The 18,551-nt window shown below is 43.6% G+C and overlaps 1 protein-coding gene across 7 annotated transcripts in view; it reads right to left on the reverse strand.

The window, feature by feature from the left end:
• Window positions 1-18,551, reverse strand: part of LOC126359421 (leukocyte tyrosine kinase receptor) — an 815,186-nt gene that overhangs the window by 605,779 nt on the left and 190,856 nt on the right. The gene's annotated exons all lie outside the window — the stretch shown is intronic.

Here is an 18,551-nt window from a genome sequence, read left to right on the forward strand (position 1 = left end):
TCTTCTTTTTTAAACAGAGGTCTAACCTTAGAGAGTTTCAACCTCTGAGGAGACACACCTTCACTGAAAGACAAATTGACAATATACTAGGGGCTTTATAATTTGTTGGGCAACTTTCTTTATTATTGGCACAGGCACTTCATCCACACCTGCAGACATTTTCGATTTTAGATTCTTTATCACCTCTAATCTTTCATTATCATTTGTGGGAGTTAACAACATACTACTGTCTACTTTTGGGACTCTTAATTTCTCATGTTTAGTAACGTTTTTACTTAATGACACATGTACACTTAAAAAGTAATTATTTATGTAATTTGCCTGAGTTCCATCTTTTAATTCAATATATTCAATATTTTTGAGTACTATTTCCTGATCCCAGTTGTCCCCTCCAGTGTATCAGCCTATGCTTCAACATTCCCGGCAAGCAGCTGGGTAAAATAATCTCACAAATGTTGCTGAATTCAAGAATGTGGTTCAAGTGGCATTTGACGTTGCAGCGGAAGAAGCTGATTGCGAGGATTTACCAAATATTGCCTTTGGCATTGTGATTCCGCATATTGTTAAATGCATTTTGTTGAGAAACCTCATGTATATTTTTAAAGTCCGCTCGAAGGCAAAGTAAGGGTACTACAATCGAATGCTTCACGATTGTAATCACAATGGTACGTAAAGTTTCTAAATAGAACTGGACCACCGAATTTCTATCCGAGTCGAGAGACTTCTCTTGTAAGTCGGAGTCTACTTATTCAACTTAAATCGAAGAAATGTTACGATCTGTTTCTTTTACATGCTTTTTTGCGCTTACAAAATGTTTTCACACTTAATTTCCTGCTTTATATGGAAAACAAACATGACTGCCTTCGCCCAAAAATTATGTTTTTTAGCAGACGGTCTTTCTTTGATTTATTCTCTGAATGAGAAACTCGTTGAACATACAGCACGTATACAGGGTGCTACAAAAAGGTACGGCCAAACTTTCAGAAAACATTCCTCACACACAAAGAAAGAAAATATGTTATGTGGACATGTGTCCGGAAACGCTTACTTTCCATGTTAGAGCTCATTTTATTACTTCTCTTCAAATGGTTCAAATGGCTCTGAGCACTATGGGACTTAACATCTATGGTCATCAGTCCCCTAGACCTTAGAACTACCTAAACCTAACTAACCTAAGGACATCACACAACACCCAGCCATCATGAGGCAGAGAAAATCACTGACCCCGGGAACCCGGGCGCGGGGAGCGAGAACGCTATCGCACGACCACAAGCTGCGGGCTTACTTCTCTTCAAATCACATTAATCATGGAATGTAAACACACAGCAACAGAACGTACCAGCGTGACTTCAAACACTTTATTACAGGAAATGTTCAAAATGTCCTCCGTTAGCGAGGATACATGCATCCACTCTCCGTCGCATGGAATCCCTGATGCGCTGATGCAGCCCTGGAGAATGGCGTATTGTATCACAGCCGTCCACAATACGAGCACGAAGAGTCTCTACATTTGGTACCGGGGTTGCGTAGACAAGGGCTTTCAAATGCCCCCATAAATGAAAGTCAAGAGGGTTGAGGTCAGGAGAGCGTGGAGGCCATGGAATTCGTCAGCCTCTACCAATCCATCGGTCACCGAATCTGTTGTTGAGAAGCGTACGAACACTTCGACAGAAATGTGCAGGAGCTCCATCGTGCATGAACCACATGTTGTGTCGTACTTGTAAAGTCACATGTTCTAGCAGCACAGGTAGAGTATCTCGTATGAAATCATGATAACGTGCTCCATTGAGCGTAGGTGGAAGAACATGTGGCCCAATCAAGACATCACCAACAATCCCTGCCCAAACGTTCACAGGAAATCTGTTTTGATGACGTGATTGCACAATTGCGTGCGGATTCTCGTCAGCCCACATACGTTGATTGTGAAAATTTTCAATTTGATCACGTTGGAATGAAGCCTCATCCGTAAAGAGAACATTTGCACTGAAATGAGGATTGACACATTGTTGGATGAACCATTCGCAGAAGTGTACCCGTGGAGGCCAATCAGCTGCTGATAGTGCCTGAACACGCTGTACATGGTACGGAAACAACTGGTTCTCCCGTAGTACTCTCCATACAGTGACGTGGTCAACGTTACCTTGTACAGCAGCAACTTCTCTGGCGCTGACATTAGGGTTATTGTCAACCGCACGAAGAATTGTCTCGTCCATTGCAGGTGTCCTCGTCGTTCTAGGTCTTCCTCAGTCGCGAGTCATACGCTGGAATGTTCCGTGCTCCCTAAGACGCCGATCATTTGCTTCGAAAGTCTTCCTGTCGGGACACCTTCGTTCTGGAAATCTATCTCTATACAAACGTACCGCTCCACGGCTATTGCCCCGTGCTGATCCATATATCAAATGGGCATCTGGCAACTCCGCATTTGTAAAAATTGCACTGACTGCGAAACCACGTTCGTGATGAACACTAACCTGTTGACGCTACGTACTGATGTGTTTGATGCTAGTACTGTAGAGCAATGAGTCGCATGTCAACACAATCACCGAAGTCAACATTACCTTCCTTCAATTGGGCCAACTGGCGGTGAATCGAGGAAGTACAGTACATACTGACGAAACTAAAATGAGCTCTAACATGGCAATTAAGCGTTTCCGGACACATGTCCACATAACATCTTTTCTTTATTTGTGTGTGAGGAATGTTTCCTGAAAGTTTGGCCGTACTTTTTTGTAACACCCTGTATAGTGGTACTCCCGTATACTTAGAAGTAGGACTGTTGATACTTTTAAATATATCGGGAATCTGATGTGTTGATATTATAAAAAATATCATTACTGGCCCACGATATATCAAGAAAGAATTGATATATCGACAGAAAAAAATATTGTCTTACCGCCTTTAAAAGTATCAACTGCGCATTGTAAATATACTGACGGTTTTAGAGTTGCATATTCAAGTAATGACTTATTATTAGGTATACTGTACATCAACAAGCTGGCAGCCTGCTTGTCCTTCTTAGAGCAAGAATTGAAAGGAAAACGACGCACGCTCACGCTTGACGTTAACCCCCTTGCTAACAATGGTCACTGCATGTAAGTGGCATAATAAAAGGTGCCCGATGGCTCCGTCATTTATTTCGTCACGTATCGGATTTTTCCGGAACACTACATGTCGACTTCCCTGTTCTTTTTTTTTTTTTTTTTTTCATTTCTGCCAACGCTAGCGAAGTAGCAGTTGAACTGTCAGAATAGCGCGGTGAACTTAAACGTCCTAGTTTCTGTTAGTGGCGCCGAGTGCCGATTACGTCAGCATAACCCCTCACATTTCTCTGCCCACCGCAAAGACCAATCTTGTCATTTAGATTGATTGATTCGATGGTTGATTTGGGGGAAGGAACCAAACAGCGAGGTTATTGGCACCATCGGATTACGGAAGGACGGGGAAGGAAGTTGGCCGTGCCATTTCTAAGGATCCTTCCACTCATTTGTCTGACCGATTTAGGGAAATCATTGTAATCCCAAATCAGGATGGCTGGACGCGGGTTTGAACCGTCCACCTCTCGAATTGGAGTCCAGTGTGCTAACAATTGCGCCACCTCGCTCGGTTTATCATTTAGTTTTGTTCACAATTTTCGGCAACTGTTTTTGAAGAACGCCGATGTGAAGAAATAACAGACTAGTTACGTTAAAAATTGGTTTTCAACTCAAGTGGAGAGCCGTTTCTTCACATCGAAAATCCTGTTATTCCCCCCAGTGCAATCAGACTCTTCTTTGTGCCGCCTGAACTTGATTCACAATTAAAGAGAACGACTGGACGCGATTAAAGATCAGAAAGTAGAAAGACTCCTTCACACAGTGAAAGTAAATTTATGTTCTACTATATAATCAAAAGAACAATTTCAAACATTTACCGAAAATTGCAAAAAAAATATATAAAATAAAATTTTTGGCACTCGATATTGCCATCTTATGCCGGCCGCTGTGGCTGAGCGGTTGTAGGCGCTTCAGTCCGGAACCACGCTGCTGCCACGCTCGCAGGTTCGAATCCTGGCTCGGGCATGAATGTGTGTGATGTCATTAGGTTAGTTAGGTTTAAGTACTTCTAAGTCTAGGGGACTGATGACCTCAGATGTTAAGTCCCATAGTGCTCAGAGCCATTTGAACCATTTTCATTGCCATCCTATACCAATATATCGATTTGATGGGGGAAAGTATCGGAGATATATATCGATATTTTATGAGAAAATATCGATATTTTATCCAAAGTAGAAGTAGATATCCTCGATGTAGTGAAGGAGCTTAAAGCACTTAATAAAGGTAAGTCTTCAGTCCGGATAGCATATCAGCTAGATTTCTTTCAGAGTAAGCCGATACATTATCCCCATACTTAGGAATCAAACAGGATGACAGAAGCATCAGAAAAGCTTGTAAGGGTATTGCAGGGTAGGTTGCACTGAGAAATAATTTTAAAGAAAAAAAAATACATACGTTGGGCCGTTTCCGAATTAATTAGCATTGTAGTTAGCCAATCAGGTCGTCGTGTGCACAGATTCAAACGGGTAGAGTCAACAGTAGCGGCTGTCAAGAACTCAGACGGGCACTCTGCTAAAAGGTATGAAGGTGAAATTGCGGTTGGCGGTTGGCCGCGATGAGCTTTCTGTTCCCAGTGTACGAATCGAGTCATAAAGTGCTAAGACAGTCATTACAGCTGCTTGCATAATCAAGATCTGAAGTTTGAAATCATTATTTCCGCTTAAACCTGCAAAAGCGAGTGAAGAATTCCACATCCAACACATGGATGACAATGACATTACGTCCGTGGCAGTAATCGGAAATTAGAAATATGCAGTACCAATGCTGCACGTACGACATGTTAAGAGCTTCGAATTGCCCGCAGCTCTGTTTCCAGGAAGATAAACACGCCGTTTGTGTGGTTATGAAAAGGAAAACTAGAGGCTCAGAGGGCGGTATTTACGAGCAGTAACTGTAAGCAGGCAAACCGCGCTAAGGCCGTTATCTCAGCTACTATGTTAAACATCGCGGGCCAGGAACAACAAACGGTCGCTCCTTACGCAGCAGGACAGAAGCTTATCTGCGCTTTCCTTTGACCGACGCCGCTCACAAGCCTTAAAAAAATATCATACTCGCACATACACGAAGGCACACGTACGCATATCCACATCCATATGAGAATGCAAGCATATGTGACGACGGAGACTAGGACACGATTGTACTTCGGTTTTCCTCCCGGAACTCTCACTTTCACGGCTTTCGACTGGACACTCTCATCCATGTCAAGAAAGGGGAAAGATAATTCTGATTCATAAGAGATCCCCTCATGAGAATGTGGCTTAACACCGAGGATTAATGTGCAGGGACAGACAAGGATTAAAACGATCCATCTTTAAGCCAGAATTGTGTGACGGACCGCTACTCGAAATCGAATTTCAGACTTTCGGAGGCTATGCCCTTACTGCTTGAGCTATCTCGGCACGACTCACAACCTTCTTCGCGTTTCCCATCCTCCCTCAGCATTCCCCACACCCCCCCTTTCTCGTCACAGCATCAATCCTGCTATCCCTCCTACTTTCCAGCCCTTAAGCATGTATTCTTGGAATAACACTCTGCAACAGTGATAATAGTGGAGAAACGATTTTAGATACAGATCAGGAGCTGCTTCCAGAATAAATCGTCTTGTTCTGTTGAGAAGTGTACGTCGCTTAGAGTTGTGAGAGAGCCTTGTAATCGTGCTTGGAGAGCTCATGCTGTAAAACACTGACTACGGAAAGAAACGTTCCAGATTTTAAGCTCCTTGGGAGTTTAAAAATAGCACACACTCCGCTGCAGATTGAAAGATTCATTCGGAATTCCTCTTCAAGTCAGCTAACTCTCTAAGTTGGTACGCATGAATTATCAAATTGATATAGGTATTTTTTCCTGGCAGATGGTACCATTCATGGTCGTTCTGAGACTAGTAGCATGAGTTTAAGACTCTCATTTCCTTACCCGTTATTAAGTTTCGTAATACTAAGTGATTTCTAATAGAGAACGGCATTGCCGCAGTAGTTACAAGGGTTCCCGTGAGATCACTGAAGTTAAGCGCTGTCGGACGTGGTCGGCACTTGGATGGGTGACCATCGAGGCCGCCATGCGCGTTGCCATTTTTTGGGGTGCACTCAACCTGTGATTCTGATTGAGGAGCTACTCTACCGGCTTCGGTCAAGAATACCATCATAACGACTGGGTGAGCGGTGTGCTGACCCCACGCCCCTCCTATCCGCACGTCCACTGAGGATGACACGGCTGTCGGATGGCCCCGCTAGGCTACTCGTTGCCTGACGAGTAAGTGATTTCTGATACTTGAAGTTTATTGTTGTGTTTATTGTCGTCATGGTTACACTGACGGAAAAAACTACAACACCAATAAATAATTAACGTAGAGTAACATATTTAAGTGAGTAACACTGCAAGATCACAGGTTAACCTAAGCGCGAGAGAAGTCGTTACAGATGTGAAGTGCTGGTATATTAATAACCAATGTGAACGCCAGAATGGTAAAAGCGAGAATGCAAAGCCGCCTGCATTGTGTCGTACAGGTTCAGGATTTCAGTTTGTGGGATGGATTTCCATGCCTGTTGAACGGTGCCGGTCAATACAGGGACGGTGAGCGCTGTTTGTGCATGTCGTCGGAGTTGTCGTCCGATGATGTGCCGCATGTGCTCGACTGGAGTCAGATCTGGTAATCGAATAGGCTAATCCACATGTCGACACTCTGGAGAACATGTTGAGTTACAGCTGCGATATGTGGACGAGCGTTATCCTTTTGGAAAACACCCCTGGAATGCTGTTTATGAATGGCAGCACAACAGGTCGAATCACGAGACTGACGTGCAAATTAGCTGTCAGGGTGCGTGGAATAGCCACGATAGTGCTCCTCCTGTCACACCAAATCGCGCTCCACACTTTGACTCCAGTTATAGGTCCATTGTGAAACACGCAGGCTGTTTGGTTGCACGCCCTCAATTGAACTTCTACCCATCACTGGCACCGAGACAGAACCATCTTTCATCAGAAAACACAACAGACTTCCATCCTTCCCTTCAACGAGCTCTCGCTTGATACCACTGAAGTTACACACGACAATGGTTTGGGTTTAGTGGGTCTGGCTCGAAACTGTTCGTGAAATAACCGATTTGCAACAGTTTGTTTTGTCACTGTTGTGCCGACTGCTGCTGAGATGCAGTGCGATGTACATGAGCCTTGCTGCCAGCAATCATGTGCAGAGGCTACATTCCTGCCACGTCTTTCTGCAATATCGCAGAAGGAACATCCAGTTCTCGTAGCCCTGCTACTCGACCTTGTTCAAATTCGATGAAGTGTTGATAATGTCGTCTTTGTCGCCTGAAAGGCGTTCTGACTGTCATCAACTCACCACGTCCGACCTCAAAGGTAACTAACGCTAACGACCGCTACAGCATGTGTTTGAAGCAAACTTTATTTGAATCATCATAGTGCCGCTAATAGAGACACTGTTGTGCGATTGGCACGAAACTGGAATAGACATCCTTCTTCAGAAGTAGAAACACGCCTACCAACGTTCGTTTATGTCTTACAACTCCTTCTTGGTATTTAGATTTTTTTCTGTCGGTCTGTTTTCATTCTGGAATTTCATAGTCCCATAATTTATTATTCCGTTTTGTTTTCTTTCAATAAGTGCTGTGTATGTTAAGAAGTATGATACGCGTTTGTACGAGGCGTGTTTTTTTTTTAAGTAAGTGCCATTTTGAAATTAAAAAAAGACATGCTAAGATATCTCAATAATTTTATTTTTACATGAAAGCCTGTACCTTAATCTACGCAATGACGTCATTAAAGTCTGATTCTTCCTTGTTTACGTTGTGAACTGTGTGTTTAAGATGTCTCCGATCATCGTGAGTCTCGCCGACTGTGAAGTACCAGCTGTTATAAGATTTCTTAGTGCTAAAGGCCTAAAAGCGATCGATATTCATCGTGAGGTCTGTGCAGTTTACGGAGAAAACATTATGAGTGATGGAATGGCAAGAAAGTAGGTGAGAGCATTTAAAGATGGCCGCACAAATTTGCATGATGAACAACGGAGTGGGCGTCCTTCGGTCGTTAATGAAAGTTTGGTGCAGGAAGTGGACAACAAGGTGAGAGAAATCAGACGCTTTACGATTTCCTCCTTGCGGGATGACTTTCCTAACGTTTCTCGTAGTGTTGTGTATGGTATTGTGACCGAGCACTTGAATTACCGAAAATTGTGCCCACGTTGGGTACCGAAAATGCTGAAGGATGTGCACAAAACCAAACGTTTAGACAGTGCATTGACTTTCCTTGAGCGGTACCACAACGACGGTGATAATTTCTTAAGCCAAATTGTTACGGACGATGAAACATGGGTGGCCCACGTCACACCAGAATCAAATCAACAGCCCATGGAAGTTGAGGAAAGGCATCGTTTTGCTGCAAGACAATGCCCGTCCGCATGTGGCGAATCAGACCAAAGATCTCATCACATTTTTTCAGTGGGAAACTCTAGATCATCCTCCGTACAGCTCCGATCTTGCACCCCGTGACTACCATCTGTTCTTGTACTTGAAGAAACACCTGGGCGGTCAGCGTCTTCAAGAGGATGAAGAAGTCAAAACAGTGGTGATGAAGTGGTCAACAAGTCAGGCGGCAGACTTCTATGAGGAGGGTATTCAAAAACTAGTACAACGTTATGACAAGTGCCTCAATATTGACGTAAATTATGTAGAAAAGTAGATTAAGGTACAGGATTTCATGTAAAAATGAAATTATTGAGATATCTTAGCACGTCTTTTATTAATTTCAAAAATTACTTAAAAAACACGCGTAGTATAACTGATACAGATGCCCAATAAAAGAAAAGTTAACTCTTGGTCAAGTGTAGGAGCTGTTTTCTTGTTACCGCCTCGAATTATTCTGTTAGCCCCAGTATTCCTTCATTTTTGTGCTGAACTCTATTTTGATTTTCTTGAATGGTATCCAGGTCTCATTGTGGTTAATTTCTGTGAGGGATGTTAGTAACGGTCTGGTTTCAGTAGTCATGCCTGTCAGTAATTATCTCTTGCAAGATCTCTACCTCCTTCATCCACAGGGATACAGTGGCTTTACTTCGTTGGTTACTTTGATAGCCTATGGGAGTCCACTTTCTATAGGTGGCCATAGAAAGCTAGTCGTCGTCTTCTGATGGTGTGGGTGAGGCTTCCTTGGTGTAGGTGCGGATCACAATTAGCTTTGTACCGTAGGCTCCCATAAGGTGTGATCCTTGGCCATACTGTCTAGCAGGAATTTCCTTTCTTGGAATTTTAAGACTCTTTACCGGGTTCATCCCAGTTAGGGGCAGATAATATGCTGCATAAACTGCTGACGTCTGACTACTGTCCTAGTGACCTAATTTGATATTCATCGATAGGTGTTTCGAGGCGTACAGTTTTCTTCAAGCAAAGTATGTTCTATGTAATTCCAATTTCCTTTTTTCGAGAGCATGTGAAATCCGTTCTGCGAGACACTTTACGATTTTGGCTCTCCTGATGTGCTTGGTAGCGCTGACTCTCATATTTAATATTGGTAATGAATTCATTCTCCCCGACGTTGATCAATAGACCTATTTCTTGTGCTATGAATGTGGTGCTTAGAGTTCCGTCGAAACCTCTTGCATGTCGTTTGCCAGTGAGGTCAGGCCATTAGAAAAAGTAGACCATAGAATCCTTTGGTTCTCCGCTTCGATTCCCATCATGAATCCGGTGTTCGCTGGTAGACATCTGATTACTGTTTCCAGGGGACAGTCAAATAATATACATGAAATGTAGTCCCCTTGCCTCAGCCACGTATTGATCCGAAAACTCTCTGAGACTTTTCCTCTTAACTTTACTTTACTTGTTGTACACGGTGGCCTACACTTATTGAGCTTTCCGTTCATTACTAACTTCTTAATATTCTACAGAGAAAGATTCTATCCAGAGAGTCGCACGCCTTTTGAAGGTCTACGGAGATAGCCACCCTCCTGTCAGGCTCGTTTCTTACTGTATTGGAGAATTGTGTTGAAGTTTAGTATGAACAAAATGAATCTATTCGAGATGGCGAAGATGGCTGAAGACGACAGGTGACCTTGACTGTAAGGTAAACTTAGCTGCTTGCTAGGTACAGTCTTTAGTTATCCTCGGAGAGACTTAAGACTTTGGTCTAAAAGAAAGAGTGGCATTGTCACCACAACACGCCTATCGTTACAGTAGTTGTCATCGCATTAGCTCGCAATACTACCTGACTCGAGTATAATTTTCATAGGCGTACACTCGAAAGTCTGTGTCGATACCCAGGATTTTTTTTATTGCTTCATTCATAACTGGTAATGCTTTGTCAATGTGAAAAGTGACTAGCTGTGTATTGTTAGGGTTCCATGTTAATAACTGGCCCGTTACGTTAGTTCAGAGGTCGTAGGAAGACAAGAGTGTACATAAGGATCATGGTTAGAAAAGTACTGTGCTAATCAAAAACAACATTGCGATTGATAACACAGTTATTCTCTTCACCATTAAGTTACATATTCCACAGATGCCTTACGACTTATACACTCCTGGAAATTGAAATAAGAACACCGTGAATTCATTGTCCCAGGAAGGGGAAACTTTATTGACACATTCCTGGGGTCAGATACATCACATGATCACACTGACAGAACCACAGGCACATAGACACAGGCAACAGAGCATGCACAATGTCGCCACTAGTACAGTGTATATCCACCTTTCGCAGCAATGCAGGCTGATATTCTCCCATGGAGACGATCGTAGAGATGCTGGATGTAGTCCTGTGGAACGGCTTGCCATGACATTTCCACCTGGCGCCTCAGTTGGACCAGCGTTTGTGCTGGACGTGCAGACCGCGTGAGACGACGCTTCATCCAGTCCCAAACATGCTCAATGGGGGACAGATCCGGAGATCTTGCTGGCCAGGGTAGTTAACTTACACCTTCTAGAGCACGGTGGGTGGCACGGGATACATGCGGACGTGCATTGTCCTGTTGGAACAGCAAGTTCCCTTGCCGGTCTAGGAATGGTAGAACGATGGGTTCGATGACGGTTTGGATGTACCGTTCACTATTCAGTGTCCCCTCGACGATCACCAGAGGTGTACGACCAGTGTAGGAGTTCGCTCCCCACACCATGATGCCGGGTGTTGGCCCTGTGTGCCTCGGTCGTATGCAGTCCTGATTGTGGCGCTCACCTGCACGGCGCCAAACACGCATACGACCATCATTGGCACCAAGGCAGAAGCGACTCTCATCGCTGAAGACGACACGTCTCCATTCGTCCCTCCATTCACGCCTGTCGCGACACTACTGGAGGCGGGCTGCACGATGTTGGGGCGTGAGCGGAAGACGGCCTAACGGTGTGCGGGACCGTAGCCCAGCTTCATGGAGACGGTTGCGAATGGTCCTCGCCGATACCCCAGGAGCAACAGTGTCCCTAATTTGCTGGGAAGTGGCGGTGCGGTCCCCTACGGCACTGCGTAGGATCCTACGGTCTTGGCGTGCATCCGTTCGTCGCTGCGGTCCGGTCCCAGGTCGACGGGCACCTGCACCTTCCGCCGACCACTGGCGACAACATCGATGTACTGTGGAGACCTCATGCCCCACGTGTTGAGCAATTCGGCGGTACGTCCACCCGGCCTCCCGCATGCCCACTATACGCCCTCGCTCAAAGTCCGTCAACTGCACATACGGTTCACGTCCACGCTGTCGCGGCATGCTACCAGTGTTAAAGACTGCGATGGAGCTCCGTATGCCACGGCAAACTGGCTGACACTGACGGCGGCGGTGCACAAATGCTGCGCAGCTAGCGCCATTCGACGGCCATCACCGCGGTTCCTGGTGTGTCCGCTGTGCCGTGCGTGTGATCATTGCTTGTACAGCTGTCTCGCAGTGTCCGGAGCAAGTATGGTGGGTCTGACACACCGGTGTCAATGTGTTCTTTTTTCCATTTCCAGGAGTGTATTAGAAGAAAGATTAAGGAAAGGCAAACCTACGTTTCTAGCATTTGTACACTTAGAGAAAGCTTTTGACAATGTTGACTGGAATACTCTCTTTCAAATTCTAAAGGTAGCAGGGGTAAAATACAGGGAGCTAAGGGCTGTTTGCAATTTGTACAGAAGCCAGATGGCAGTTATAAGAGTCGAGGGACATGAAAGGGAAGCAGTGGTTGGGAAGGGAGTAAGACAGGGTTGTAGCCTCTCCCCGATGTTATTCAATCTGTATATTGAGCAAGCAGTAAAGGAAACAAAAGAAAAATTCGGAGTAGGTATTAGAATCCATGGAGAACAAATAAAAACTTTGAGGTTCGCCGATGACATTATAAATCTGTCAGAGACAGCAAAGGACTTGAAAGAGCAGTTGAATGGAATGGACAGTGTCTTGAAAGGAGGATATAAGATGAACATCAACAAAAGCAAAATGAGGATAATTGAATGTAGTCGAATTAAGTCGGGTGATGCTCAGGGAATTAGATTAGGAAATGAGACACTTAAAGTAGTAAAGGAGCAAAATAACTGATGATGGTGGAAGTAGAGAGGATATAAAATGTAGACTGGCAATGGCAAGGAAAGCGTTTCTGAAGAAGAGAAATTTGTTAACATCGAGTATTGATTTAAGTGTCAGGAAGTCATTTCTGTAAGTATTTGTATGGTGTGTAGCCATGTATGGAAGTGAAACATGGGCGATAAATAGTTTGGACAGGAAGAGAATAGAGGCTTTCGAAATGTGGTGCTACATAAGAATGCTGAAGATTAGATGGGTAGATCACATAACTAATGAGGAAGTATTTAATAGGATTGGGGAGAAGAGAAGTTTGTGGCACAACTTGACCAGAAGAAGGGATCGGTTGGTAGGACATGTTCTGAGGCATCAAGGGATCACCAATTTAGTATTGGACGGCAGCGTGGAGGGTACAATCGTAGAGGGAGACCAAGAGATGAATACACTAAGCAGATTCAGAAGGACGTAGGTCGCAATAGGTACTGGGAGATGAAGAAGCTTGCACAGGATAGAGTAGCATGGAGAGCTGCATCAAACCAGTTTCAGGACTGAAGACCACAACAACAACAACCGCGGAGTGAATTCTCTATCGTATGTAAAGAAATGAAACGACTAAACTTCATGTATATGTAGTGCAATAGAACTAAAATTAATGAAATGTTATAACGCTTGTTATATGGATTACACAATGACATTGCACTTAAATACTCTCTTCAAGAGATTAGAAGTTTGGGAAAAAGAAGTCTTTAAAATAATTACTCGAGGGAAATATTCTAGGAATATTTTGTACCTCATGTCACACTCGCGAGTCAGTTATCTTCGCTGAGTCAATTAACCAAGAAATTGAGAACATTGTTGTAGTTGTTTAGGTGATTCAAAGTAGACGGGAGAAGCTGCAGCAAAAACACGGAAATCTAAGGTACAGTTTTGACTAGACTGTCAAAGATTCCTCCCTCTCTCTCTCATTCACATACACATACACACACACACAGACACATACACACACACACACATCGCATTATACAGTTAAGACATTGCAGGGTATCTCTCTACGTTCAGTAGAAACTTGGGGGAGGGAGAGGGTCAATACAAGGCAAAATGTTTCCACCAACGTACGTCGTAGACCGCACAAAGCTTTGTTACTGAGCTGCATGCTGAAGCATTAACAGACGCACACCGTTCATGTAATCGCAGATGCTGACGAGGTATGCTATAAGCAGCAATCCACGAATGAGAACGTCTCAAAATAGACCCGTGCTCTGCGTTGTGTTAATCACTGACACAGCCAACCGAAGTAGCGTAAACCACAATTTTAATGTTACCCAACACCAAAAGTCTAGTGGATTAAGGGCAGGTGAAAAGGAAGGGCAATTCACTAGCTTCCGACGATGGCTCAACATTTTCTTCTTAAGGAGAATCAAATTTGCTTCTAGTGTTATAGTGTTTTGTGGAGACAGATTCCGTCACGAATGTGAGTATCTGGGGAATCATAACTTTTGAACGTCAGACAGCAATTTCTGATTGGTAAAGTGCATTCATTTCATTAAAACCTTTGCAATGTGATATTCAAGTGTGTAGACGGTTCGATCAGTGTTTTCCTCCAGCAAGACGTTCATGGGCATTTGAGCCATTACCCCAGGACATATTCTTGCGTTCATTATATCTGAACTTGTTGTCAAAGTTTACGATATTTTCCGTTACTTTTTCTTGTTTATCTTTCATTCTTTGCTTCTAGTTTCGAGGACGTAGCCTCATTGCCAAGCAATGCCAAGCCATCAGGCTGTGATACGGCATCACCACTGACAAAGGGACCATCAGGCCTGTAAACCATGGATTTTAATGAGTCTTAGGCGTGTTGTAGAGGGCCCGTCCTGTGTACCTGGCTAGCCTTTTCTTTCGACGGCCCCTAGATTTCGAGAAAATCGTTTTTGAAGTTTTACGCGTATTACCTCCTTACCTGTAACAGTCTCATTTAGATCAAGCGAAAATAGCGCAGCGACTAAGGTCCACATGTATCATGCGAACGGTGTAGGACCAAATACTGTGTGTCTACTTTTTTTTCAATCTCATCGTACAGAATATCATTAAATAGTACTTGTCATACAAAATTATTCAGAAATAGTCATCTTCAGCATAATAATTTGTTACGTAAATTAATAATTACGGCAAACATTCTTCAAATTCCAGATACTTTGGACAAGGTTCACTTGATTCTTCGGGAGGGGAGACTGATTAGACACTTTACGATCAAATCTCTGAAGATGTAAAGCACGCAACTGCACCATAAAAATTATGTCATCGAAATGTGCTCAACTTTACCAAACCTATTATGTTTATTTTTGAAGGCATATGAAAATTTTCAAGAAAAAAATTAAATGCTGCAACTTTATAAGGGCTAAAAGAGAAATCGCTTCGAGGAAACACTCTATAGAATTTTTTTTATTCTGCATCAATTTAGTCCACCACGTTCATAGCAATGATCAAATGCGTACGGTTCGAATCGAAATTGATCGAAGTAAGAATAATCTTTCTGAATTTGAATCATCTGTATTGCTGTAATGATTTATTTGGTAACGAACTTACAACAACGAAAAGTACTATTTTTGTATGATTTTCCTTATGAAATACTATTTAATGATATTTTACACCATGAATTTGAATGGAAAAAAGTTACGCAAGCCGGATTTGAACCCGAACCACCAGCGTGATAGTCGTGAACTTCAACCGCTGTGCTTCGTCGAAACATGACTGACGTTTCAGGTACAGAAGATGTGCACAAAACTTCAAATCGATTTTCTCGGAAATCAGAGGCCGTCGCGTGAAAAGCGGCTAGCCAGGTACTCAGGACAGATCGCTCGGCAACCCTCCTGAGACTCACCAAAATCTGTTGTTAACAGAGCTGTTGGTCCCATTGTGAGTCTATTTCCAAACTAAAAGCTAGATTTTTTTTAAGATATACCACGTTTGAAAAAGCATAAACTAGTTTCATAAGATTACATGAAGATAGTCATGGAAGTTAATAGTTGAGCTTGCTGGATCGTATTGTTACCGCGCTACACCTAGCTCATCCGCCAGCGATAATTCACCAACAAAAGTCGTTCCATGTTTCAGGGCAGAGCACCACCGCTCTGGCGCCTGCATCTAACAGCATTTCTTAACAGTGAGCTATCTCATGGATGAATCGGCTATAGCGGGCACACACACGAGCGACGGGTTGCACCGATCACTTCGTAGATCGCACTTGTGTGGGCAAATCACAATGATTGGTCGCTGATAGCATGGAAATCCCGGGCAATATGATGAATTGCGTGCGATTCGTGCTTGCAATATGGCTGCCTGGATGATTAGCATCGGTATCCGAAGATAGAACTGCGACTCGTTTCTCTAGTTATTTGGCGTATTTGTACAATTTTATTTCGTTTCGCTTTACCTACTTTGAGTAAGAACTTTATATGCTGCAAGTTATAGTTATCTACCCTGAAAAGTGGAGGTCGAAGTTACCGTTTATACAACGTGACATTAATGTGGCCACCGGCTATGTTCGACGTCAACGTACAATAAGCGTTCAAAAACGGCAGATGGCTGCACTAACAGCGAATGTCATATGGCCGCGGAAAACAGTGCATTCGTTGTCGTTATGCGAACACAGAGAGATTTATCTGACTTCCAAAAGGGCACATCCATTGGCTTTCGGGCCAAGGGTGGAAGCGTTTCCGAAACGGATATGACTGTTAACTGTTGACGTGTCGCCTTGGTCAAGTATACCGTGCATGACAAACTAGCTCTGTCCAAAACTAGCACCAACGCAAGTGTGGCGCACCACGGCCCATAAATGACACGGGTAAACAACGGCTGCGGAGATGTGTACGGGTGAACAGACTTGCAACTTTCTAGCAACTGACATTCCAGATGGATCAAAGGGCTACGGACAGTCTCTTCTCAACGACCGTTCCGCGAACGTTGCTGAGTATGGGGCTCTGTATCAGGTGTGTTGTTCATGCACCCACGCTGACTTCTGTTGCTCGGCGACGGACGCAACTCTACGTTCACTGGTTGGCGAAAAGTGTCCTTTTTAGATGGAACTCGTTTCATCCTCCAGTGGATAGATGACAGTTGTTGTGTACTGCCTGAAACATCTGAAAGCAACGACCCTACACCAGCCGTAGGGAGAGTCAACGTTGGCGGACGTGGCGTTATAGTCAGGGGAATGTTTTCGTGTCATTTCTTGGGTGATCTCGTCATTCTGGAAGGCAAATTGAATCAGCAAAAGTTTGCTTCTATCCTTGGGGGCCATTTACACCCCTACATGCTGTTTGCTTTTCCTCGGCACGATGGCTTCTACCAGCAGGACAATGCAACGTCTCACACAACTCACAATGTATATGTGTGGTTGGAGGAGCACCAGAATGACTTACCGTACTCCTATGGTCCGCAAAATCCCAAGATTTAAACACAATCGGAAATATCTGGGACCATCTCGATAGGGCTGTATTCGTCATGGATACTCAACCGAGAAACCTAGTGCACCTGACCACAGTTCCAGAGTCCTCCCTATCCCCGTCAGTACCCTCCAGATCTCTCTTCCTGCACATCTCGATGCGATCTGAACCGACACTCCGGCTTTTGACATGTCATATTAATGTGACTGCACACTGTAGAAATGATACAATGGGCTCCATCTGACGGTTTTGAGTTATTTATGAAACAATCCCAGACATTATGAAGCTTTTAATATTAAGTGGGTGTTTTAATTCAGGGCTAACCTATTACACGAGACCCTCTTCTTCATACAGTTCATAAAAAGAGCGACGGTAATCAGCAGTGCTACTGTAGACACGTCGAAATTGCTAAATAAATTGTTTGAGTACTTGAAATTAAGCTATGGGACTAATGAAAAAGAAACTGAGGACTAATAAACTGAAAATGAATTTTATTTGCACAATATGAGGATGCACACAACCCACTTGACATCAGTGAAATATGTAATATAGTCTGTAAAGTAACGTACAGTTCCTGAGAAAAGCGTTTCAAAACAAGATTAATAAATCACAGTTCCCATTTTTTAAAATTTATTTTTTCAAGTATTCGTAGGATAAGGAGGTCAGGTGCGACTGGTGCTAAACATAACAGTTCATTTTCCAAAGAACAAATTTTAGCTTTGGTAAATGGTCCGTGTGTGACAGGGTCAGGGAGAGCAACCGACTGCAGCCATATCGCATGCGATCCGTCGCTTGTGTGGGGCCCTTACGGGGAGTTCGGATGTTGTTGTGATTGTGTTGTGAGGTCGCCTGATCTCACGGTATTTGATATTTTCTTGTGGCTGTTTGTGAAAGACTCGAGCAACCTTTTTTCTCTTCCAACAATTTTGGGCGAACTGCAATAGTAGAAACAGTGTAAGCATAACTCCAGACATGCTTGAGAAGTATGAGACGAGTTTGGCCATCGTTTCGATGTTTTTCGTTCGGTGGAGGGCGTATCGAACATCTGTGAAACCTAAATTTAAATTTTGGTCTTTGACGTAATTGCAAAAAGGATCCTCACGGTGAATGCATATCCACGTAAAAAAATATACCCTCCTAAAACCTGATGGTTCTATCGAAAATGAAAACCTATTTGTGTGCGCAAAATTTCTATCTTCATTCGCGCAGAAAGCGTGTTTTCGTGAAATCGGATGAAACTTTCTGAAACAACCAGTAGAATCCGAATTGAGGGGCAAGCAGGCATTATCCGAGGGGGACCGTACCAGTGAGCCTAATAACGTTTTTACAATTCACTGACCTGTTTCAGTATTGACAGGCACTGCAGAACGAATTACATTTATGACGTTATCGCGCTACTCAATAACGTGTTTAATACACAAAATCCATGGTAGCGTGATGTCGATAATGTGACGGAGGAATCCGATTACAGTCTCGGCACGGATGTCATATCGTCTATATATACGGTACAAGTTTCACAATGGGAGTCTGCAGTAA

Source organism: Schistocerca gregaria, chromosome 1, assembly GCF_023897955.1.
Source record: "Schistocerca gregaria isolate iqSchGreg1 chromosome 1, iqSchGreg1.2, whole genome shotgun sequence".
NCBI classification, from domain to species: Eukaryota; Metazoa; Arthropoda; class Insecta; order Orthoptera; family Acrididae; genus Schistocerca; species Schistocerca gregaria.